The following is a 26,300-nucleotide window of genomic DNA, read 5'->3' as shown; positions in this document are numbered from 1 at the left end:
ATAGTTAATAACATGTTAGATTGGGTTAAAAATCATACTGCCGGATGAATAAGGGTATTGGAACTTGCGATATGTATAAGAATATATAGGTGAAATATATGTATAAAAACAGAAATCTAAGTAAGATTTGAAGCCCAGAAGGGCATTGGGACCTTGATTGGTATATGAAGCGTTGAATTACGTTCTGCACAGATGTCTCAGATACATCGAAATACAATGGCATAGGACATTGTATCTTGGATGATTGAATGTTGAAGACAACATCCAGTCAAAAAAGGATAGTCGGTATTGATAGGTTAATAAAATACGTACTTTTCACTTCCTGTTTTTCTGTATGCTTAACAAAACACTGTTGCAATCTTGAGAAATGTTTGCTAATCTTTTTCCCAGAATGTGCTGTTCCCAACTGCCAAAGGGCAGAATGTACTCCCTCACTTTGTGTCATGGAAACCGCCCACTCGCCCTCACCCATCAGTAAACTTTCCTCCCTTCCCTCTCCAAGGATAGTATATAAGCTCTGCTTAAGCTGTTCTCAGGGCTCTCTGCTTTATTCAAGTGAGCTCTGAGGCCCAGCATTTTGAACCCCAAATAAACCCTTTGCTGTTTTATGAGACAATCTCTTGGTGGTTTCTTATTCCGAAGCTAGCCCGACCTTTACATATTAAGGTTCCACCGAGTTCCAGCAGTGGCTGACGAGAGACCCCAACAGGCTCCTCTCGGAGCAAGAAAGGCGCTTCTTTCTGGTTTCATGTTTCAGGTTAGGGCTTGGCAAAATCACTGGCGATGAAGAGCCTGAGCTCTCTCCTATGGTGGCAGAGAGACGTGTCACAGAGACACAGGGCACGTCCTTGGGGAACGCCCCAGAGGACTCGGGAAATCAAGGAACAATTGTCTCCTCAACTCAGTGATATTTTGTTTCAGATTTGGTATTGCCATCCCATCGGGTTTTGCCAGCTACTCAGTCCTGGTCTCAGAGTTGGACGTCCTTTGCCTGTCTTTATTGTCTTGTATTGTCTGTGTCCTGTGTCATTGCTTTTACTGTTTGTGTACCTTTCATTATGGGACAGAACACTTCAATGCCTCTGTCGCTGACCCTTGATCACTGCACCAAAGTCCGTTTAAGGGCTCAGATATTTCTTATTTAGTAAAACACTGGACCTGGCAGACTCTCTGTGCCTCAGAATGGCACACCTTTGAAGTCAGATGGCCCCTAGAAGTATCTTTCTACTTCCCATTAATTTAAAAAGTTAGAGATATTGTCTTTTAGCCGGGGCCATATAGCCATCCGGATCAACAGCCATATATCTTAACTTGGCAGGACCTCTGCAAATCTCCTCCTCCATGGGTGAAGTCTTTACTTGCCCCTGCCCCCGCTCCTACTCCTTTCCCCATGATCTCTCAAACCCTATGAGCCTCCACCTCCTCCACCCTCTGTTCTCCCTGAGTCACAAGATTTGACTCTACTGGACTCTCCTCCCCCTACTTATCCCCTGCCCTCGTCCCCTAACCCACAACACCCTCTAAGTGATTCTCCTTCTGCTGGCTCAGCCTCTCTGCCATTGGAGGAAGCTAAGCCAGCCCAGCGCCCTCCAGATAACTCCCCCGTGGCACAAACACCCACTCTTTCCCTTGAGGAAGCTGGCCCGGCTGAAGAAACTCGCCAGCGCCGAATGATTGAAAACCTTGGAAATCCAGTGAAGCACCCCCTCCGTCCCTATGGGCCAACGATTGAGGATGCCATGGGGGAAAAATGCAAGCCTACCAGTATTAGCCTTTCTCCTCTTCAGACCTATATAACTGGAAAAATAACTATCCCCCTTTTTCTGAGGAACCCACCTGGCTCACAGGTCTGGTTGAGTCATTGATGTTTTCACACCAGCCTACTTGAGATGACTGCCAACAACTCCTAGGGACTCTCTTCATTACAGAGAAAAAAAGAGAATCCTCCTGAAAGCTAGAAAAAATATCTTCAGACCAGATGGGTGACCAACACAACTTTCCAACATAATCAAAGCCGGCTCACCTTTGAACCGACCCAACTGGGATCCCAAAACATTTGAAGGTATGAAGAATCTGTCCACTTATCACCGGGCTGTAATAGTGGGACTCTGAGTGGTGCTAGGCGACCAACTAATTTGGCCTAGGTAAGAGAGAATATTCAAGGGCCTGTTGAATCTCCCTCTATGTTTCTAAAGAGAATTATGGAGGAATATATGAGATATACTCCTTTCCATTCTTAGGCAGAGGATCAAAAGGCACCTGTCACGATGGCCTTTATTGGACAAGCTGTCCTGGATATTAAAAGAAATTTACATAGCTTAGATGGATTAAAAGATATGACTTTGAGAGATTTAGTCAGAGATGCCGAGAAGGTATACTATAAGAGAGAAACTGAGGAAGAGAAAAGAGCAAAGGGAGGATAAAAGAAACTAAGACTAAGACTAATACAGACTAAGGCGTTGACTAAGGTCATGGTCACAACAACAAATAGGCCAGAAATTAAGAAACAGGGAGACAGGAAAGGATACCTGAACCCATGCCAGATGCCACCCCTGGCCTCAGATCAATGTGCCTACTGTAAAGAAAAAGAACACTGGCAAAGAGTGCCCCAGAAATAGACAGCCACACCAGTCAACCATTCTGACTCTAGAGGATGACTACGAAAGTTGGGGCTCAGATCCCCTCCCCGAGCTCAGGCTCACTTTTGAAGTGGAGGGGACCCCAGCAAACTTTGAAGTGGATAAAGGGGCAATATACTCTGCCCTTAAGGCCCAATTTGGCCCTCTAACAAAAAAAAAAGGGTCTATAATTCAAGGGGCTAATGGCAGTAAATATCGGGCTTGGACAACTAAGAAGACCATGGACCTGGGGAAAGGAAAAATCCATCACTCCTTCCTAGTTTTCCCAGAATGGCTGGCCCCATTAATGGGTAGAGATCTCCTCACCAAGCTTGGAGCCAAAATAACTTTTAACCCTGAAGGACCCAAGTGGAATTTCTAAATTCTACATCTAAAATCTCCTATAGTCACTCTTCTATCTATGTAATTAGAAAATGTATATCAACTCACTCACATTATTTCAAAGAAACTGCAGGCTTTCCTGAAGAATCAAGAACAGAGTTTTCCAATAACCAACTCACAGCAAAAGGAAATAACCGAATGGTTACAAAAGCCTGTCAGGTCCATCAATTGGTTAATGCTTACCCTTCCAAGCTTCCTGCAGGAAAGCACCTACGAGGAAGCAGACCAGGACAATTCTGGGAAGTGGACTTTACTGAAATAAAGCCAGGAAGGTATGGACTTAAATATCTCCTAGTCTTTGTAGATACAATTTCAGCATGGATTGAAGCCTTCCCCACAAAAAAAAAAAAAAAAAAAAAAAAAAAAAAGGGCGCAAATCAAGAAGATCCTGAAAGATCTTTTTCCAAGATACGGCCTGCCTAAGGTAATAGGGTCTGATATTGGACCAGTGTTCATGACCCAGGTAAGTCAGGGGTTAGCCAGGACCCTGGGGATTAATTGGAAGTTACATTGTGCTTATATATCCCAGAGTTCAGAACAGGAAAGAATAAATAGAACCATTAAAGAGACCTTAACGAAATTAAGCTTAGAGACTGGCATAAAAGATTGGACTATGCTCTTGCCTTATGCACTGTTTCATGTAAGAAATACTCACTCTTTTTTTTTGTGTAACCTCACCCCCTATGAAATGCTCTATGGAGCCCCTCCTCCAGTAAGGGACCTATCCCAAACTCTAAGACCTAACGATCCCTTCCACACCTCCATGCTTGACAGACTTAAAGCTCTTGAAAGAACTCAGCAATACCTGTGAAAACAACGGGCCACTGCTTACCAACCTGGGGACGAGGGGACTCCATATGGATATAAAGTAAGAGACTTCGTCTACTTAAGACAACATTAGGTGTCATCCCTGGAACCCCTCTGGAAAGGACCATACCAGGAGCTACTTATAACACCTAGAGTGGTAAAGGTAGACAGAATCACTTCCTGGATCCATGCCTCTCATCTGAAGCCTGTGCCCTGTCCAGACTCTGGCTGGAACCTGGAAAAGACTGGTAAAAATTTCAAATTGCGCATTCACCATGTGGATAAAGCTATAGACTCTCCACTTGACCACCAGTACTCCTAACCCTCATCAGCCCGTTCAGCAGCTTTGGCTGATCACAAATACTAGTTTACAAGAAGTATAATCTATCTTGCATATAGCCCCCTTAGGGACCTGGTGGCCATCTCTTCACCCAAACATTTGTCAGCTGGCTATTGGTCTTTCCTATTGGGATATCCCTGATGAAGGGGATCCCACTAAAATTCCATTAAATCCCATCTGTACCATATAAAATGGAAACAAATATTATGGATGTAGGGACACACGAGTCAGACGCAGGTTGGCTAGCCTAGATTACTATGTTTGGCTGGGGGACTATCAAAGCCACAAACAGCCACGGCTGTGTGTGGGAAAGCCGACTTCTTCTGTAAGTCATGGGGATGTGAGCATACAGGGGCTGCCTGATGGAACCCAAACTCCTCATCAAATTTAGTACACAGCATTGGCCATATTACCAATTACATAACCAAACTGATGGCCCCCAGAGGGGTCTCTAGATCCTCAAATTCTGCAGGAACTGTTTAACTTCTGCAAGTGCTCAAAAGGGTGAAAGGAGATTCCCCTATGTGGAAGCCTTTTCCCTCCTTCACTCACATCCTGAACTATGCTTCCCCAATAGATCCTCACCCTCAGCCTTCTGCTCCAGAATCTCTGCTGTCACTCCCACCTAAGCAATCTGTTTTGTCTCCTCCAATTACTTGATCAAAAACCCAAACCTCCACCGGTTCTCAGACCATTGTCCTTCTGCTGAGGTAGAAGGTACTGAGGTAGCCCTCCACCCACTCATTCCTCTCTTCTCCTGTCAGTGCCAGCACCGGGTCCCACCAGGTCCTCTTACCAGCTAACCCAAAGCTCAAACCAGATGAGGAGACCCCTCAGACCCTTATTCAAGTTGTAATGAAAATGACCTTTAAAGTTGCTTTGTCATCACTGAAAACAGGTTAATAAGAATTTAAAGTCCCTCACAGGCTTTGTTGGATACTCACTCCTGTCTTCCCCTCTGCTCCAAATGTTCTACTGCTCCTGTTTTTCTTCCTAGAAAAATCCCAAACCTCTTTCCAATTATTCTTTTACATCTCTCCTTCCTCATTCTCAGATACTCGGAGCTGCTTTCAGCCCCACCTTCTGCATTTTTCAATGTTGTACCATTCCCACAGAAAAGTCTTAACTGACTTTCTCCAGAAGTCTCCTCAATGGCTGACTTTAGGACTTTAGGCAAAAGAGTCCCTATAAAAGAGTTCAATGTAGATAAACTTTCTCTTTTCATGTTGCATTGTTCAACTTGGTTACTGGATAAAAAACACAGCACATCTAAGCTAGACACCCCCTTAGTAGTTTTTCACAAAATATGTGAACAAGGCCTCTGGCCTTAGCTGAGGCTTCACAGAGATGGCTACATTTCTAAGATAAAGAAGTTACCAACTGAACTTTATGGTAACAGCTGGCAGGGGAAAAAAAGAAAGGGAAGAAAAAGCTCTCCCCCTCCCAGGTATCCTTGAAAAGTTAACTTGCCCAGAACAGAGGAAAAAACAGAAACAAAAACTGTTTTTTGTGAACTTCTGCAGACTGTGAACTTCTGAGCCCCTTCCCTTACATGTTTGGTACAAAATTCTGAAACTATCTAAACTTGGGGTTCAGGGGATTAATTGATTACAACAGAAGCCATGCCCTCTGAATCTGGTTGCATCCAAATAGGAATGTTTCCCTATCTTCGGTGCTATCTTTGGTGCCTTGCCTTGTCCGTCCTTACAACCATATAATTCTATATACTTAAACATTGTGTATGTTTTCATAAAATGATCAACAGATGTGATTAATTTTGTAATGATGCAGATGTTTCCCAGAGTGCACTATCATGATGCAGGTTCATTTCGAGATCAAATAGGAGGGCATCCAACCTGGTTCCACTGGGAACATATACCCTCACTTTAGCCATCCTATTAGGAATAGGAGTTGCTGCAGGGGTGGGCACAGAAACCACTGTCCTCATCCATGGGACACAACAAATGAACCAATTAGAAGCAGCAATAGACCAAAACTTAAAGATATTAGAAACCTCCTTCAGAGCTTTGCAGGAATCTTTTACCTCTCTATCTGATGTTGTTTTACAGGACAGTCGGGGGTTGGACCTCTTCTTCATGAGAGAAGGGGGCCTTTGTGCTGCATTGAAGGATGAATGTTGTTTTTATGCCGACCATACTGGAGTTGTAAATAAATCTATGAGTAAAATAAAGGGACACCTTGAAGAGCATCAATGAGAGAGAGAGGCCCAAAAAGTGTGGTTTGAGTCTTGGTTCACACATTCCCCCTGGTTAACTATGCTTTTATCAACCCTGGCCGGTCCAATAATAATATCCATATTATTGCTAACTATAAAACCCTGTTTGCTCAACCGTGTAATTTCTTTTCTCCAAGCTCAAATTGGACAAGTTAAACATATGGCAATACCCCACTAGCAGACATAGAGTGTACACCCCCTAATGATCACTTTTATGATTAAAAGTAGCCAGAAGAAGACGTGGGGAATAAAAGGTTAATAAAATAGCTACTTGTCACTTCCTGTTTTTCTGTATGCTTAGAAAAACACTGTTGAAATATTGACTACTGTTTGCTAATCTTTTTCCCAGAATGTGCTATCCCCAGCTGCCAAATTGCAGAATGTACTCCCTCACCCGGTTGCACGCAAACCGTACACTCACCCTGACCCATCAATAAATTTCCATCCCTGCCCTCTCCAAGGAAAGTATATAAGATCGCTTAAGCTCTTCTCAGGGCTCTCTGCTTTATTCAAGTGACCTCTGAGCCCCAGCATGATGGACCTCCATTAAACCCTTAGCTGTTGCATAGGACAGTCTCTTGGTGGTCTTTTCCTCTGACGCTCGTCTGAACATTATTGGATGATTGAATGTAGAAGAGAACATCCAGTCAAAAAGGGAATTGTAGGTAGGATTAGGAAGGTAGTCCGTGGGTTTAGGAAGTAGAGTGAGTGTAGGATTGGAAACAAAAGTTTTTTAGCAATTTGGTTTCGATTAGAGAATGAATTTAAATGTCAGCACATTTGAAGAGTCAGTCACAATGATGAACTGGGGAAAACTTGTAGGTAAGCAGATATCAATAGAGACATTATGGAATCAGGCAAAGTATTAAGTGAGAGATAGGCTTAGACATTTTCAACAGGGTTGAGTTTGAATATATAATCTTAGGAAAATTCAAATTTGTAGTCACAAAAGGATTGACATTTGAGAGCATTAGGCAACCTGGACATGGATGTTTTTAGTAATCCATGTTCACTATCCATTTAGGCTTTGGTACAATCAAAAATGTGAACTTTGAATTTTGTGTCCAGAATATTTCTGTGATTTAATGTGTATGTAGAACAGGTTACATGAGTGTTTCTTCAACCATTTCTCGGAGTAATATTGACTGACTACTACTGACTGATAGGTATAGTTTCTTTATGTGATTTGGAGTCATGATAAAACACAAGAACCACTTCAGGGCTTGAAGAACTCATTTTACCTAAAAGATCTCTTTTCTCCCTTGATGGAGGTCAGAAACCTAACAGAGAAAGGAGAGACTTCATCAACAATGACTGCATTTTTTGCCATTTTGATTTTGGATGCACACATGGTATCTTTCTTTAGATCCATCAGGCGTTGGGAATCTAAGCCTCAGCCTCACAGAGGGCCAAGAGGCTTATTCAGACACATCGCTTTCCAAAGCAATTAAGCAAAGAGCCAAAGGTGATGCCCATTCATTTTCATTTGAAAACTGTTTTCTTCAGGCTTCACAAATGGGTGGCCTGAGGCAAAGACCTTCCTGACATTGTGGGCAACAGAACAATAGGTAAGCAATAGGGCCAAAGCAGGGTTTCTCCACTGAGACTTTCCTGATCACACTGTCCCTGCTCTTTTGTAAAGTTATATTGAGGGAACAGTGTATGGTTAGAGTTAATAACACGTTTGATTTGGGTTAGAGATCATTCTTCAGGATGAATAATAGTTTTGGGAACCTGTGATATTTACAAGAATATGTAGGTGAAATATAAGTAGGAAAACAGAAATCTAGGTAAGATTTGAAGCCCAGAAGAACATTGGGCCCTTGATTGGGTTACTTCGCTTTGAATTTATTTCTGCCCACATGTCTCAGATAAATTGATATACAATGGCATAGAACCTTGTACCTTGGATAATTGAATGTTGAAGAGAACATTCAGTCAAAAAAGGAAAGTATGTAGGATTAGGAAGATAGTTGCTAGGTTTAGAATCAAGAGTGAGTATAGGATTTGGACCAAAAGTTCTTAAGCAATACGTTTTCGGGTACAGAGTTAATGTAAATGTCAGCACATGTGAAAAGTCAGTCACAATGATGAACTGGGCAAAATATGTAAGAAAACAGATATCAATAGAGACATTAAGAAATCAGACAAAGTATAAAGTTAGGGATAGAATTACACATTTTCAACAGGCTTGAGATTGAATATATAATCTTAGGAAGAAACTGATATATAATCAACAATAGGATTTACATTTGAGAGCATTAGGCAACCTGGACATGGATGTTTTTGGTAATCCATGCTCACTTTCCATTTAGGCTTTGGTACAATCATAAGAGTGACGTTTGCTTTCTGTGTCCAGAATATTAGTGTGATAAAATGTATATGCAGTTCAGGTGACATGAGTATTTCTTCCACCATTACTGGGAACAATATTTTTAAGATGTTTAAATTCGTATTGGGGGAATGAAGAGGTGTACCCTGTGTCAATGAATATAGAAATAATGCATGAATATACCATACTGTGAATAAATAATATAACTTTTTTCAACTTTAAATAATGCATCGATTTGATATATGAAAATATACAGGAAATCTTAAATTGATATACATACATTTATTACAACCAGTTATACATCCAACGGTTATATTAGTGTTATTGTTTATCATGAAGAGTGTGTGAGCTTTTCTTCAAAAGTAATTATGCAAATCAAAAATAATGTGTTTTAAATGAAGTCTCATGAAAAGAGCATTCAAGTAACCTGGAGGAATATATGTGTTCTGAAGCAGGAAGTTATTGATATTGAAACAAATGCCTATAAATTTGTGATCTTGTGGATGAAATATAAACTGAAGGAATAGTAATGTACCACTCTTGAATTAAAATGAACCGCAAAATACACATCATGTCCCATTGGAAACTACTTGCATTGATGTTAAACTGGGTATTGTTTAGAAATATTAGGATTTGTATGCACCATTCACTGAAGTTAGTTTTCAGTACTAGGAAAAAATTTATATTTCAGGTGGATGAATATTTCTGATAATAATCTTTTGAAAAGTTGAACATAAATCCACATGCATGAATATGAATGAGTTTAAGGAGTGTATAAACTGACTCATATATTTCAAATTTTGAAAAATTTGGAGAGTGTATATATATATATATATATATATATATATATATATACACACACACACACAGATATTAAAAACCAACAACATATATGCCAATCGAAATTCATCATAAAACATATATAATCCACAGATGCAAAAGTATTTATTTCACTGAAAATGGATTTATGTATAATGTTGTTCTACTAGGAAGCTCACTAATAGGTTGAGTTTTCAGTTCCAGCAGCATTTAGGAGCAGTGATCACTTCTCAAAATTTGTATCTGCCAAGTCAGTCACCTCACAAAAATGTTTGTGTGATACCAGGTAGGATTCCATATGTGCATATAAAAATACATGTGCTGAATAGGCTACAAAGAGAGGAGACAGGAATTTGTTGAGAACCACAGCTGAAGGGGCCCCAGCAAACTTCCAGCTGCCAGCACATTTCCAGCTGCCAGTTGATTATTGGCTCACAGCAGCCCCAGCAACATCTAGCTGATTGGGTCCTCTGTGGTGATGCACATTGTGTTGTTTCCCTGCCCTTTCAAACCACAGAGCTGCTCATTGGGGGACTTTTTTGGCTCCACCCACGTGACCCAGCCAATTGGCCTCAAGAACAGGAGGATATTGGGAGGTGGAGAGGCTTATGGGTGTGAGAGAGACTTTACAAGGAAGACAGTGGTGACAGTTGGGCTCTGAGGGTTTTTCCTGAGGAGCTATTTTGCTTGGCTTGTGTGGTTCTAAAAATAAAATTCAATTCTCTTGACAAGTGCCTCCTGAATTGTGCCCAGCCAGACTGCAGCATTTGGTGGCTCACACGGGGAGTGACTGAGGGTAAGTGATAAGTTAAACTGCTCGGCCCTGAGGGCAGGGCGAAAGGATGGGTAGCCATTTTAAAATTCCTCTTTTGTTTTCCTTCACTTTGGTTTAAGTTGCCTGTCCCTGGAGATGAGTGAGACGAAAAAAAAAAAAAAACTGCTCGCATCTGAGGAAAAACTATTTAAGTCTGAGGAACAGACAGGGATAAAGGACGAATGCACATTTCAGGAGGATAGAAAGGCTATAATAACTTTTTGTTGTTCCCTTTTTATTTCATTCTGTCTTGGTTTTGTTTGGTGTCATCTTGTTGGTTTGTATTATAGTAGAATTACTGAATCAGAAATTAGTAAATAACAAACTGAAAGAGTGTTAAGTAAATTGTTAGAGGAAGGAGGCATTTCAGGAAAATCAAGAACAGTCAGAGCATTCATTGATACAATACAAATGTAGCCCATGTCTTTTTAAGGAGGATTTGTTGAATATATCACAATGGAATCATCATGGTGAATATTTAAAAAGAATAGAAAAGAACAGCCCAGGGACTCTGCCAGTTAGCACATTGCCATTGTGGACGTTCATATCTGGTTTGCTTAGTCCAAAGCCTTCAGTTCAGACAAAGATAGAGGAACAAAGCTTAGAGCAGAAAAGGCCATCAGTGGGAAAGTTACAAAAGGAGACTGCTACTAACAACTTTCTATCACCAGAGGGCGTAAATACCCAACCAACAGCGCCACCTCTACAGGAGACTGTGATTAACACCTTTCTATCACCAGAGGATGTAAATGTCCAACTAAAAAGGCTACCTCCATATGCTGGGAGGCCCCCAACCCCCGCAGTCGATAGATCGGATCCTGAGACAGGATCTTAAGTATTAACATGACCTCTATTTGAGGTAGGAGGTCAGCGAATTCACCACTCTTTAAATTTCAAAACAGTGAAGCAGCTAAAAGAGTCTGTAACAACCTATGGTCCTCAAGCACCATTCATAGTAAGCTTGGTCGAATCCATTAACAACTTGAACATGACGCCAGCAGAATGGGCTAATATGTGTAAAGCTGTGCTAAATGGAGGTCAATACCTGTTACGGAAGGTTGCCAATGAGTAATTTTGCAAGGAGACGGCTAGGTGAAATGCAGCAGCTGGTTATCCTCAGAGAAATCTAGAAATGTTGTTAGGAGAGGGACCTTATGATGATTAGCGCCAACAAAATTGGATATGATCCTGGCGTATACGCAAAAATTGCTGAAGAGGCGGTTAGGGCACGGAAGACTTTACAAGGATATGGAGGTTTACAAGGTCAATTATCTAAGGTAATACAAGGAGCTAAAGAATCATAAGCTGAATTTGTAGATAGCTTTATTCAAACAGCTACCAGAGTTTTTGGGGAATACAGAACAAGCAATGCCATTAATAAAACAACTGTCTTATGACCAAGCAAATCGTTGGTGAAGAGATATCAACAGACCATGGAAACATGAAGATTTAAACACATTTATTAAATTATGTAGAGACATTAATGAACAAGAGCAAGTCATGGCAGCTGCAGTAAAACAGGCTTTAGATGCCAGAGACATTGATGAACAAGGGCCAATTGTGGCAGCTGCAGTAAAACAGGCTTTAGATGCCAGGAAAAGCACATGCTACAATAGTGAATGAACAGGATACTTTAAAAGGAATTGCCCCATAGGAGGACGGTTTAACAAAACTAGGTATCAAAGGAGTAGAATACCTGGTATTTGCCCACGATGTCGTAGAGGGAGACACTGGGCTAATGAACGCCATTCTCAAACCACCATAGAGGGTATTTCATTATCAAAAAACGAAAAAAGGACTAGGTGTTTATCCACGATATCATGGCGAAAGGCTTCGGTCTCCATTGCCAAAAAATCAACATGGGGCCCCAATGCTCTGGGGCCCAAAACCACAAATATACGGAGCACTGGAAGAACCCAGCAACCCCATCAGATTAGTGCCCAGGATACATTGTCCATCAGATCCTTCATCAGATAAACCAGAGGGAGCACAGGGTTGGACATCTGCGCCTCCACCAGATCAGTACTAACTCCAGAGATGGGAGTTCAAATCATTCCCGCAGGGGTGAAAGGACCTCTTCCCAAAGGAACAGTAGACATATTTTTTGGATGCAGCTCTTCTACTCTAAAAGAACTTATGATTAGTCCTGGGGTAATTTATCCTATTATGAAGGTGAAATAAAAATTATTGCCAGTTCTCCAAAGGGTATATAAGTAATTTCACCAAGAGATAGAATAGCACAGTTACTAATAATACCCAGCTTACATGATAAATTTTTGAGTCGTGCTGTAGAAAGACGTTATAAGGGATTAGGCTCCACAGGTGTAGATTGGGCTATGCTTTCTTTAAATTTAGATTCTCACCCCATGCTAAAACTAAATATTCAAGGACATGAATTTAATGGGCTACTGGATACATCATCTCTCATCAAGAATGGCCAAAACATTGTCCATTAAAACAAGCCACTCAAATGCTTTGAGGCCAAGGAGTGGCAACTAATCCCCATAAAAGTGCAATGGTATTAGATTGGAAAAATTCTGAAGGATGTGAAGGAACTATACAGCCATATGTATTGGATCAATTTCCCGTAAATTCATGGGGATGAGACGTCCTAGATCAATTAAGTTTGACATTAACAAATAACATCAATCAAAATGCACCCACTATTATGGCTAGACAGGTTTATAGGAAAGGAAAAAGATAAGAAAAACAAGAAGAAGTTATAGCAGCACTAATACAAATAGATCAAGGAACAGATAGACATGGGTTGGATTTTCAGAAAGGGGCAATGAGACGAGACAATAAAAATTACTAGGAAATCAGAATGACCAGTACGGTTTCCTCAGTGGCCCCTGACTAAAGAAAAGATACAAGCAGCCCATGAACTGGTCAAACAACAATTAGCAGAAGGACAGATACAACCTTCTGTATTTTCCCATAATACTCCCATTTTTATCCTCAAAAAGAAATCTGGAAAATGGAGATTATTGCAAGATTTAAGAGCCATTAATAATGAGATGGTTATTATGGGACCTGCTCAATCAGGGATTCATCAATTGTCTGCTTTGCCAAAAACTTGGTATGTTTTTGTTATAGATATTAAAGATTGTTTTTTTTTTCAATTCCAATTCATCCTGAGGATAGTTCACGTTTTTCATTTACTATCCTTGCACTGAATCATGAAGGTAATGATCAGAGATATGAGTGGAAAGTACTCCCTCAAGGGATGGCTAACAGCCCAACTATGGATCAAATTTATGTTAACAAAGTAATCCAGCCACTTAGAGATCGAAATCCTACACTACAAATATTTCACTATATGGAAAAACCTAAACACACAAAACTAAAAACCCATTGCTAGAATGTTATGCCACACTAACAAACTTATTAAAAAATTATAATCTAGAGATAGCAATAGATAAAGTACAATTAAATTTTTCAATTTATTATTTAGGAGTTCTATTATCCTCAACCATGATCAGTCCACCAAAAATTCAAATACGAGTAGATCAACTCAAATGAATTGATGACTTTCAAAAGTTATCAGGAGACATAAATTGGATAGGCCTTATCTAGGTATACTAACAGGAGAGTTGGGACTTTTATTTGATATACTAAAAGGTCCATCAGATCCAAATTCACCCAGAATGTTAAGGCCTGAAGCAAGAAAGGCATTAAAAATCATTGAAATATATATGGGAACTATGAATTTGAATAGAGTTCATATAATTTTGCCTTTATTATTTATTGTACTACCAACAAAAAATATTCCTACAGGAGTATTTTGGCAAGAAGGTCCATTATTATGGATACATTTATCTTATTCTTCTAACACTATTATTACTAGGTATCCTGAGGCTGAGGGACAATTAATAATCATAGGAATAAAAGCAGCAAAGGGAGTGTTTGCCATTTCTTCCAATAAAATTAATACTCCATATACTATGAGTCAAATTGATGAATTAGCTAATGAGTTAAATACTTGGGCAATAATCATGTGTAAATCTAATGTTTCATTTGATAACCACTTACCATGTAATCCTTTATTGTCTTTTTTGTCATTGCATCCTATAATTTTTCCAAAAATGACAAGAAAAACACCTATCATGAATGCTCCAAATATATTCACTGATGGGTCAAATAATGGTACAGCAGCAATAGTTACACCTGATCAAACTTTTACATTTTTTGTACCGAAACAATCAGCTCTAAAGGTAGAGCTTAATGCTGTATTACAACCTTTTGTGATGTTTAATTTTCTGTATTTAATTTATTTTCCGATAGTCAGTATATAGTGAATGCTATAGTATCCCTTGAAGATGCTGGTAGGATTTTCCCTTCCTGTAGTGTTTTCTCTTTGCTTTCCAGTATACAATGTCTAATCTGGGACAAAAAGATCCGTTCTTTATAGGACATATCAGGGCACATACAGGATTGCCTGGAGCCCATATTTTGGGCAATGATTTAGCAGATAAAACTACACATGACATACATACATATTTTGTCTACACTAGAAGAAGATATAATTTTTTTAAAAAAAGTTCCATATCAATGCTAATACTTTACAAAACAGTTTTAAAATAACTAAGGAACAAGCCAGACAAATAATAAAACAATGTCAAAATTGTGTGACCTTTTTACCACAAGTTAATCTTGGAGTCAATCCTAGAGGATTGATACCGAACCATATTTGGCAGATGGATGTCACACACTTGCCAGAATTTGGAAAATTAAAATATTTGCATGTTACCATTGATACTTCTTCTGGAATTTTGATGGGCTCCCTTCATGCTGGAGAAAAAAACTGAAGATGTTATAGCTCATTGCTTAAAAAATTTTGCCACTGTGGGCATTCCAAAACAGTTAAAAACAGATAATGCCCCCGGTTATTCTTCTACCTCTTTTAAACAATTTTGCTCATCATTTGGCATTACTCATATTACATGAATCCCTTGCAATCTACAGGGACAAGGCATAGTTGAAAGAGCACATCAAACTATTAAAATGTACTTATTAAGGCAAAATGACGGAATTGCGAAGGGGTATATATTCCTCAAAGATAAACTTAAAATAATCCTTTTTACTCTAAACTTTTAAAATTTGGATTCTTCAGGACTTAGTGCTGCGGAAAGGCATATGGGTCCAAAAAATGTGTATAATCTCAAGATACTTTGGAAGGATATTCTAACAGGACAATAGAAAGGTGCTGACCCAGTAATTGTCCGGAGTCAGGTGTCTGTTTGTGTTTTTCCACAGGAAGAACAGCAGCCAATTTGGATTCCAGAGAGATTAACTAAAGTGATTTCTATAGACCAAAAAAAAAGATGATTTGGCTCAAATCCATAATAGCTGATATCAAAAACTCCAGTTTGGCTATCCTTACATCTGCAAAAAAAACAGGATGCTTTTATCAATATCTATTTTATTATTGTTCTTTCCCACATTCTATTTTGTTTTTTTGAGCTCATACAGACCTAGATTAATGTTTTGGTAATCAGTCCTATTTTTTGTCTATAGAGTTTTTAAACATTCCAATGGTGATTTCAACTGTAAAAAATTATAAGGCCTTTACTATTATGTTATGTGTTTTATGTATTATATTATGTGTGCACACTTGTGTTTTGTGTTATATGTTTGAATGTACATATGTCCATATATCATATATGATGAGCACTAATGAAAAAATGGATCCAAATATTTTTATTTATTCACGTGATTTAAATGGTTTAAATTAAATTGGATAAACAACTGTTGAGGATTGTTTTAACATGTGAAAAAATAGAGGTTAACAGAACAGTTTGTTTACTTTCACCTTTCCCTTTCATTATATTTAATAATTGTCTTCAAGATAATGTAAATTGTTAAGAAAATTGTTTTCTTTTAGTGCCTTCTGGAATGTTACATAATTTTTTCTTTATCCATTATTGCCACAATTCCTATCTTCATCCTAGTGCCGGTGAAGACAATGATAAAACCAATCTACAGCTTCTGCAATAGCCATCACTGAACTGCTTGCATAACTTGCCTGGACTATGTATCACTTCTATGCATTGTGAACGCACTTGTATGCATTGTGCACTGTTGGTGCAGCGACTTGTGGTAATGTTGGGGTATTTATGCTGATGCTGTCATCGGTGGTACAATTTTTCCAAAAGGAGCCATCAATTGGCTTGGTGTATGTTCCCTATTCTCACTTGACACAGGTCAGGAACCTTACAGAGGAAGGCAAAAGCCTTCATGTGCAATGACTGCTCTTTTGACCATTTTGGTTTTGGATGCACACATGGGATCTTTCTTTAGATCCATCAGGTGCTGAGAATTTAATCAACAGCCTCACACAGGGCTAAGAGGCTGATTCAGATACATCCCTTTTCAAACAATTAAGCAAAGAGCCACAGGTGATGCCCATTCATTTCCATTTGAAAACTGTTTTCTACAGGGTTCACAAAGGGGTGGCCTGAGGCAAAGAACTTCCTGACATTCAGGGCAACAGAACAATAGGTAAGCAAATGGCCCAAAGCAGGGTTTCTCCACTGAGACTTTACAGGTCACACTGATATCTGAGTTTTCTGAGATGCTCGCCATTCCCTTCAGCTATCCAGAACATGGCCATGTCACAGAGCTTGGAGGTGGTACATATCTTGGACACAAAACCATGAGCCTCTTCTGGAGAGCGGCCAGAATTCAGGAAGAAAACAGCAACTTAGGAAATTAGCAGGTGTTGCCCATTGATAAGGCAAGCCACAGTCCATTCATAATTTGGGCAGGATGAATGCTGGGAAGCTTTCTACTAGACAGGATACATCCATTGAATCATTTTCTTATCTAATGTCTACAACCATGGACACCGTGGAATACACAAACATAGAAACACACGCCTTGTCAAATGAGTTATTAAAAACAGTTCACTCCAAACCAAACAAACCAACTTTCTACATATTTTCAGAACATGAAACAAACCACAAACCCATACCCACACACCCACAAAGACACCTCCTTCCCCCAAATGAGTCTGTGGCTATCCGGAGTGTCCTTTGACTGGTGGGCCACATTATGTTCCCCTGAAATGGCCTGTCCTGTATCAGATCAGCTCTCCTTGGCCAACTCTGTGAAGTTGTCAGGAGCCAGCGGTGAGCCCCTACCTCCTTGCTGAGGAAAAGCAACTCTTCAGAGCTTTCCTGGCTTTTGGCCATTCTCACATCAGTAGGTACCAAGTAAGAATGACGCTGTCCTTGGTAAATCCAAACAAGTGAGACCACTGGGACTTGGACTGGGACTGGCTCTGGGTGCCTGGCTTCCTGGATCCCAAGTTCAGAGAGTTCCAACAAACAAGGAAGTGAGGCAATTCACTTATTTCAGGAACTGAATGAGTTCACTGCTTGGAAACCACTTTGTCCTAACAGTTGATTCAAAGGGTCCCATGAGATGGAGGCTGCCCCTGCTTCCTGTGACACTTTCACAAGTTAGAATGGTATATCAACCATAGGCACCTGGAAACAGCTCTCCACACAGGCCTGGTTTGGTCCATCTTCACTACATTAAGAAGAGAGAGGCTGATTCAGACACATCCCTTCATCCTGACCAGGTTTTTTGCCATGGAAGATGACTTTTGCTCTCTCAGGTCTTTCATAGCTGCCTACAACTAATCCAGTGATCATTTCTGTATGGACATTTGAGGTTCTCAAAAGGTGGGAGATTTCCTACATTCCTGTGTTGAAATACCAACTCCATCCCTGCTCTTCTGTAAAGTTAGATTGAGGGAACAGTATATGATTAGGGTCAAAAACAGGTTCGATTTGAGTGAGGAATCATTCTGAGGGTTGAACAATGGTATTGGGAACCTGTGATATTTACAAGAATATATACGTGAAATATAAGTATAAAAACAGAAATCTAGGTAAGATTTGAAGCCTGGAAGGGCATTGAACCCTTGATTGGGATACTTAGCATTGAATTACGATCTGAACAGATGTCTCAGATAAATCGATATACAATGGAATAGGACGATGTACCTTGGATGATTGAATGTAGAAAAGAACATCCAGTGAAAAAGGGATGGTCGGTAGATTTAGGAAGATAGTCGGTATGTTTAGGAAGAAGATTGAGCATAGGATTTGCAACAAAAGATTATTAGCAATAGGGTTTCGGTTAGAGAGTGAATGTAAATGTGAGCACATGTGAACAGTCAGAATGATGACCTGGGGAAAATATGTTGGAAAGCAGATATCAATAGAGACATTACAAAATCAGGCAAAGTATAAAATGAGTGATAGGATTAGACATTTTAAACAGGGTTGAGTTTGGATCTATTATCTTTGAAAGAAACAAAGATGTAGTCATGAATTGGATTGACATTTGAGAGCATTGGCAACCTGGACATGGGTGTTTTTAGTAATCCATGCTCACTCTCCTTTTAGGCTTTGGTACAATCATAAGTGTGACCTTTGCATTTTGTGTCCCAAATATTACTGTGATAAAATGTATATGTAGATCAGGTGACATGACTATTTCTTCCACCATTTCTGGGAGGACTATTTTGAAGAAGTATAAATTAGTTTTGGGGGTACAAAAAGGTGTACCCTGTGTCATACAATATATTGATATTGCATTTATAGACCATAAAGTGAATAAATAATATAACTGGTTCCACTTTAAATAATGGAGTGAATTGATATATGAAAATATATATGAAATCTTATATTGGTATAAAATCATTCATTCCATCCAGTTATACATCTAATGGTAATATTAGGGTTATGGTTTATCATGAAGGGTGTGTGAGTTTTGCTTCAAAAGTGAGTATGCAAATCAAAAATAATGTGTTTGGAAAGAAGTCTCATGAAAAGATCAGTCAAGGAACATGGAGGAATACATGTGTTCTGAAGCAGGAAGTGATTGAAAGTAAAACAAATGCCTATAAATTTGCTAACTTGTGGATAAAATATATATCCTATGATGTGCATAAACTGAAGAAATAGCAATGTACCAATGTTGAATAAAAATGAACATCAAAATCCACATCATGTATCATAGTAATCTACTTGAATTGATGTTAAACAGGGTCAGTTACTATCGAAATGTTAGGATATGTATGCACCATTCAAAGAAGCTAGTTTTCAGTACTAGGAAACAAATATGTATTTCAGGTGGATGAATCTTTCTGAGAATAATCTTGAGAAAACTTGATTATAAATCCACAAACATGAACATGAATGAATTTAGGGAGAGTATAATAATACATATGTTTCATATTTTGAAAAATCTGGAGAGTGTGTATATATATATATATATATATATATATATATATATATATATATACACACACACACACACAAAACACACACACAGACATTAAAAATAGCAATATATATATGCCAATCGAAATTCATCATGAAAAATAACTCATCCGCATATCCAAAAATATTCATTTTACTGAACATGTATTTTTGTATAAGTTTGTTCAAATAGGAAGCTCCCCCATGCATTGAATTTTCAGTTCCAACAGCGTTTAGAAGGAGTGATCACTTCCCACAATTTGTATCTGCCAAGTCAGCCACCTCACGAGAATGTACGTGTGATACCAGTTAGGATTCTATATGTGCATATAAAAACACATGTGCTGAATAGGCTAGAGAGAAAGGGAGACAGTAACTCATATATGTGTTAAATTTAAAAACAAATGGAGAACTATTTCAATTAAAAATTGACTAGATGTATTACTCCTACCCTATGTAATGCAAAATGCAAGTCCTACTATAAAGCATGCCTCCTCTGATATCCTTGTATTTTTATTGTGTTTGGGTTATTTTTCTCCATAATTTTAGGATTAGTAGTCACAGTCTTGTAGAGTATGTGTTAGTGTCAGGGATTCAGTATTTCAAATATATGATGCACAAAAATCTTCCCACAATCATCCAGAACAATGCCTTGACATTACCCTCACCCTAATTAAGACATAATTAGAGAAGAAAAGTTAAAAATTCTGTGAATACATATCAGGAATGGAATATGCTCAGGAGTTCACAACCTTGGAGGTGGTAGAGGAGTCTCAAAAAGTTAGGAACAGGGTAAACGCTCCACAAACATGAAGCTCTGCTGGCCTAAAGACTTCTTGAGAAACTGCCTCTGAGGTCGTGCACTTTAAATATATGTAGTGAAACCATCAAAGCTGGGTCTGCATCTATGTTACATGGAGGACATAGTTCCGTATTGTCCTCTGAACATGAGGCAGCATTGCTGAATTCTCTATATTTAGGTTAACTCTGTCCACTGGGGGCTAAGTGTCTCCCTGTGTGGACTGTAAAGCCATTTGGTCATTCTCCACTTTTCCTGGTGTTTCTTGCTGCTGCAGTGGGAGTTTGGTATTTGCTTCACGAAATACAAGGAGTTCAAATGGGACACAGTGCTGGAGGGAGTTCTGTCATGTGTGGTGAGTCATTGTCTGCAAGCGAATGCACCAAGCATCCTTCTACCCCACATAGCTTGCCCCCTTGACCATAGCATCCTGATTCTGAACATTGCCGTGAAACCTCTCCAATTAACAAGATGTTTTTACATATAATGATCTGCTGGCTGCACCATGTAAGTCACAATCCATTTGGAAGCCCCTGGAAGATACACATAGCCCTACAACAGAAGTTTTATCACACACCTGACCTCCACTGCTGTAGGCCAACTACTGAGCAGGCTCCAACTTACTGGCATCTCTGTTCTACACCATTTTCATGAAACCCAGTCAATCAAGGCACTGTCTGGTATACTCATGATCAGTAACCGGATATCCAAACTTTCTCCAGTGCCACCTGGTGTTGGGAATTTCAAAAATTTTATGGTATTTATCTAACCATTTTTCAAGGATGAAGTTGGAGGCACTGTGGGTTTCAATTCATTCAGGAACCGTTAAATGTTGAGAAAGATCATTTCAGTGAAACTCTGGAGAACTCTCACAGGCAAGGCTTCCCAAAGAGTGGCCAAATGGTCACATGAAGCCAGGCCCATTGAGGTCTACAATGTGAGGTCCATGTGTGTTTTGAGTCTCAACTATGGCTGCCATGTCTTTCAGAATAAAATCATGTGATATCCTGGCTTAGATTCACAGTGCTCTGTGGAAAGCCACACTGGGCCTAGATCTCAGTTTCCAAGGGCGACTCTCATGCGTGGCCTAATAAAATCCCAACAAAATTCATGGTAATACTTCTTTGAGTTCAGTTCCAGAACTCAGTCTCTAAGGGGAATCACACCAGAGTTAAAGCCCAGGTGGACCCAGTCATCTCTTCCAACCGCGATACAAATGTCCACAATTAAATCCAAAATACTCCCACATGACCCTCATTTCTTCCATATAGACACTCATCATATCCTCTGGCTGGAGGTTTCCATGAGGGGCGCAGCCCACGACAGTGTCCAAAATAAACTCCCTTGCTCCTCATTTGCCTAAATTTAGGGTTGCTTGGACACCCTTCCTGTGAACCAGGAGTGATCAAATAGGCCTGCCTTAATGCTGCTCTGCTTCTCCAATTTGAGGCCTAATGACTGTGGGTTTTAGATTCTTTATCTGAATTGGAGTCATGAGAAAACCCAAGCACCTATAGGCTAGCCTCTGCAGGGCTTTAAAGATCTCATTTGACCCAAAAGATCCCTATTCTCACTTAATGGAGGTCAGGGACTTTACATTGGAAGGCGAGAGAGTTCATCCAGAATAACTGGTATTTTGGCCATTTTGGTATTGAATGCACAGATGGGATCTTTCTTTTGATGCATCTGGTGCTGAGAATATAAGCCACAGCCTCACACAGGGCCAAGAGGCTGATTCAAACACATCCCTTTCTAAAGCAATTAAGCAAAGAGACACAGGTGATGCCTATTCATTTCCATTTGAAAATTCTTTCCTTCAGGCTTCACAAATGGTTGGCCTGATGCAGAGACCTTCCTGACATTCAGGGCAATAAAACAATAGGTAAGCAAAAGGCCCAAAGCAGAGTTTCTCCACTGAGACTTTACTGGTCACAGTGATGTCTGATTTTTCTAAGAAGCTCGCCATGCCCTTCAGCTGTCCAGTACATGTCCATGTCACAGAGCTTGGAGGTGGTACATATCTTGGACACAAAACCATGAGCCTATTCTTTAGAGAAACCAGAATTCAGAAAGAAAACAGGAACTTAGCAGGATAGCATGTATTGCCCATCCATAAGTCAAGTTGCAGTCCATTCATAAATTGGGCAGGATGAATGCTGGAAAGCTTTCTACTAGACAGGACACATCCATTGATGTATTCTCTCTTCTCATGTCTACATCCACGGACACCATGGAATATACAGTCATAGAAATACTCGCCTTGTCAAAGGACTTACAAGAAACAGTTCACTGAATCCAAACAAACCGCCTTTCATACCTATTCTCAGAACAAGAGAAAAGCACAAACCTACACCCACACCCACAAAGGCACCTCCTTTCCTCTAGTAGTTCTGAGACTATCCATAGTGTCCTCTGACTGGTGGGCCACAGTATGTTCCCTCAAAATGGCATGTCCTGTCTCAGATCTGTTCTTCTTAGCCAACTCTGTGAAGTTATCAGGAGCCAGTGGTGAGCCCCTACCTGCTTACTCCAGAAAGGCCCCTCTTCAGTGCTCTGCTGGCATTTGCCCATCCTCACATCAGTAGGTACCAAGAAAGACTGACTCTGACCTTGGGAAAAGCAAACAAGTTAGCCCACTGGGACTGGGACTGGAACTGGCTCTGGGTGCTTGGCTTCCTGGTTCCCAAGTTCAGAGAATTCCATCACCAAGGAAGTGAGGTAAGGTCACTTCCTTCAGGAACTGAATGAGGTCACTGCCTTGGTAACCACTTTGTCCTAACAGTTGCTTCCAAGGTTCCCATGAGATGGAGGCTGCCCCTACAACCTGTGACACATTAACAAGTTAGAATTGTATATCAACCATAGGCACTCGGGAACTGCTCTCCAGACAGCCCTGGTTTGGTCTATCTTCTGTACAATAAGAAGAGAGAGGCTGATTTAGACACATCAACTCATCCTGACCAGGATGTTTGGCATGGAAGATGACTATTGCTCTCTCAGGTCCTACATAGCTGCCTACATCTTCTCCAAGGATCACTTCTCCATGCATCTTTGACGTTCTCAGCAGGTGGAAGATCACCTACATTCCTACATTGTAAGACCAACTCTGTACCAGCTCTTCTGTAAGTTTTATTAAGGGAAGAGTGTATGGTTAGGTTTAATAACAGCTTCAATTTGGGTTAGGAATCATTCTGTGGAATGAATAATGGTATTGGAAACTTGCGATATTTACAAGAGTATATAGGTGAAATATAAGTAAGAAAGCAGAAATTTAGGTAAGATTTGAAGCCCAGAAGGGCATTGGGCACTTGAGTGGGATAATTATCTTTGAATTATGTGCTGCACAGTTGTCTCAAATAAATCAATATGCAATGGTATAGGACCTTGTACCTTGGACGATTGAATGATGAAGAGAACATCCAGTCAAAAAGCGATGGTGAGTAGGATTAGGAAGGTAGTCCTTTGGCTTAGAAAGAAGAGTGAGTATAGGATTTGGACTAAAAGTTCTTTAGCAGTAGGGTTTCAGGTAGAGAGTGAATGTAAATGTCAGCAAATGTGAAGAGTGAGTCACAATGATGAACTGGGGAAAACATGTAGGAAAGCAGACATCAATAGAGATATTAGGAAATCAAGCAAAGTATAAAGAGAGTGATAGGATTAGACATTTTCAACAGGCTTGAGGTTGAATATATAATCTTAGGAAGAAACAAATATGTAGTCCCCAATAGGATTGACATTTGAGAGCATTAGGCAACCTGTACATGGATGATTTTAGTAATCCATGATCACTTTCAAATTAGGTTTTGGTACAATTGTAAGTGTGGCTTTTGCTTTTTGTGTCCAGAATATTTCTGTGATAAAATATATATGTAGATCAGGTGACATGAGTATTTCTTCCACCATATCTGGGAGCAATATTTTAAAGACGAATAAATTAGTATGGGTGTATAAATTGGTGTACACTGTGTCTGTGAATATAGAGATAAGGCATGAATAGACCATACTCTGAATAAATAATATTACTGGATCCACTTTTAATAATGGATTGAATAGATATCTGAAAATATATAAGAAATATTATATTGATATACAATCATTCATTCCAACCAGTTATGTATCTAATGGTCATCTTATGGTTATGGTATATCATGAAGGGTGTGTGAGTTCTGTTTCAAAAGTGATTATGGAATTCGAAAATAATGTATTTGTCAAGAAGTTTCATGAAAAGACCAGTCAAGAAACAGAGAGAAATACATCTGTTCTGGAGCAGGAAGTGACTGAAAGTGAAACAAATGCCTATAAATTCGCTAATTAGTGGATGAAATATATAACCTATGATGTGCATAAACTGCAGAAATAGTAATGTACCAGTGTTGAATAAAAATGAATGTCAAAATACACATCATTTCTAATAGGAATCTACTTGCATTGATGTTAAACTGAGTCAGTTACTCTAGAAATATTAGGATTTGTATGCACCTTTCACTGAAGTTAGTTTTCAGTACTAGGAAACAAATATGTATTTCAGGTGGATGAATTCTTCTGAGGATAATCTTGTGAAATGTTGATTATTAATCCACATACATGAACATAAATGAATTTAGGGAGTGTATATAAAACACATATTTCATAATTTGAAAAATCTGGATAGTATATATATATATATATATATATATATATATATATATATATATATATATATACACACACACACACACACACACACACACACACAAACACAGACATTAAGAAGTCGCTATATATATGCCAATCGATTTTCACCATGAAATATATATCATCCACAGATACAAAAACGTTCATTTTACTGAACATGGATTTATGTATAATGTTGTTCAACTAGGAAGCTTCCCTTAGTTTGAATTTTCAGTTCCAACAGAGTTTAGGAGGAGTGATCTCTTCTCACAATTTGTATCTGCCAAGTCAGGCACCTCACAAAAATATACATGTGATATCAGATTGGAGTCTATATGTGCATATAAAAATACATGTGCTGAATAGGCTACAGAGAATGGGAGACAGGAATTCACATATTTGTTAAATTTAAAAACACATGGAGAACTATTTCAAAAAAAATTGACTAGATTTATAACACCTACCCTTTATCTTGCAAAGGGCAAGTCCAATATACACTATGCCTCCACTGAACTCTTGTATTTCAATTCTCTTTGGATTATTTTTCTCCATCATATTAGTATTAGTAGTTAGAGTCTAGTAGGGTATGGGTTATTGTGAGGGATTTAGTATTTTGAATGAAAAATTCGAAAATGAATCCAATGTGTATGCAAATATGTGGTATACAATTAACTTCCCACTCTCATCCAGAACAATGCCTTTACATTACCTTCAGCCCAAGTAAGACACAATTAGAGGAGAAGAGTTAGAAACTCTGTAAATACATATCTGGAATTGAAAATGCTCAGGAGTTCACAACCTTGGAGGTGGTAGATGCTTTTCCAAAAGTAAGGGACAGGGTTGATCACCCAACCTGATCTTTCATTAAAATTGGGAGCCATCTTGCCACAAAGCCATAAAAAGATAATTTTTCTTTACTATATATTACTGCAAATTCTGAACCTGCTTGTAATGCCTGCCCATGCCTTGAACTCACCCATCCCTGGCTTTCTGACCAGATCCCAGCCCTCTCTGAAACTTTGGTGACACCTCATAAATTTTGGCCTTCTTCTGGCCAGACAACGACCCTCTCTGAGGCTCTAATGGTCCTCATAATTTCTGATGCTGGGGCCAGCAAAAAAAATGTAAACTACAATTAGTGTGATGCTTGTCAAAGTTCTGTTTTCTGTAACCCCCCTTTTGTGTAACTTTCTGGGCTATAAAGC

The sequence above is a fragment of the Callospermophilus lateralis genome, chromosome 9, assembly GCF_048772815.1.
Source record: "Callospermophilus lateralis isolate mCalLat2 chromosome 9, mCalLat2.hap1, whole genome shotgun sequence".
In the NCBI taxonomy this organism is placed as follows: Eukaryota; Metazoa; Chordata; class Mammalia; order Rodentia; family Sciuridae; genus Callospermophilus; species Callospermophilus lateralis.
The sequence above is the reverse complement of the archived record's forward strand: the minus strand, read 5'-3'. Positions refer to the sequence as shown.